General features: G+C 48.8%; 3 non-coding genes across 3 annotated transcripts; all 3 read left to right on the top strand.

The window, feature by feature from the left end:
- The first annotated feature begins 120 nt into the window (after positions 1–120).
- Pmar_PMAR024310 lies at positions 121–193 on the top strand. The gene has a single exon. It is a non-coding gene; the product is annotated as a tRNA-Arg (tRNA).
- A 300-nt stretch (positions 194–493) lies between these two features.
- Pmar_PMAR024309 lies at positions 494–566 on the top strand. The gene has a single exon. It is a non-coding gene; the product is annotated as a tRNA-Arg (tRNA).
- A 300-nt stretch (positions 567–866) lies between these two features.
- On the top strand, positions 867–939 carry Pmar_PMAR024308. The gene has a single exon. It is a non-coding gene; the product is annotated as a tRNA-Arg (tRNA).
- Positions 940–1,120: the final 181 nt, after the last annotated feature.

Here is a 1,120-nt window from a genome sequence, read left to right as displayed (position 1 = left end):
ATGGAGGCCCCTAAATGAGAACCAAGAGTTTTGCGATCTATTCAGCGTGTCGGATGGGACACCATGTGTGCCATGAAGTTAATGGGGGGCAGAGATGGTGGGACAAATCTCAAATTTACTGGTCTCGTGGCCTAATGGATAAGGCGTTGGTCTTCGGAACCGAAGGTTGTGGGTTTGAGTCCCATCGAGATCGTCTCCACGCCGGGAAGCGCCCATATACGGATGCCACAGGCCTTACAGATGTCGATGTTGATTGTATACCCTTGTGACTCGTCGGGATACATGCTGAGGCTAAGGGTACAAGAAGATTGTTGGTCTTCCAACGAACGATCTCCAATGAATTGACCTCATTGAAAACACTATGTAATGGAGGCCCCTCTATGAGGAGCAAGAGTTTTGTGATCTATTCGGCGTCTCGAATGCGAAATCATGCGTGCCGTTAAGTCAGTGTTGCGCGTAGTGACGAGATAGTGGGGTAAATCTCAAACTCATTGGTCTCGTGGCCTAATGGATAAGGCGTTGGTCTTCGGAACCAAAGACTATGGGTTCGAGTCCCATCGAGATCGCCTCTACGCCGGGAAGCGTCCATATACGGATGCCACTGGCCGTACAGATGTCGATGTTGATTGTATACCCTTGTGACTCGTCGGGATACATGCTGAGGCTAAGGGTACAAGAAGATTGTTGGTCTGCCAACGAACGATCTCCAATGAATTGACCTCATTCAGAACACTATGTAATGGGGGCCCCTCTATGAGGAGCAAGAGTTTTGTGATCTATTCAGCGTGTCGGATGCGAACTCATGTGTGCCGTTAAGTCGGTGTTGCGCATAGTGACCAGATAGTGGGATAAATCTCAAACTCGTTGGTCTCGTGGCCTAATGGATAAGGCGTTGGTCTTCGGAACCAAAGATTGTGGGTTCGAGTCCCACCAAGATCGTCTTCAAGCCGAAAAGTGCCTATACACGGATGCCACTGGCCGTACAGATGTCGATGTTGATTGTACACCCTTGTGACTCGTCGGAATACATGCCGAAGCTAACGGTACAAGAAGATTGTTGGTCTGCCAACAAGCAATCTCTAATAAATTGACCCCTTTAAGAACACTATGTAAGGAGGCC

The sequence above is a fragment of the Perkinsus marinus genome (genome assembly GCF_000006405.1).
Source record: "Perkinsus marinus ATCC 50983 genomic scaffold scf_1104296963914, whole genome shotgun sequence".
NCBI classification, from domain to species: Eukaryota; Perkinsozoa; order Perkinsida; family Perkinsidae; genus Perkinsus; species Perkinsus marinus.
The sequence above is the reverse complement of the archived record's forward strand: the minus strand, read 5'-3'. Positions and strand labels throughout refer to the sequence as shown.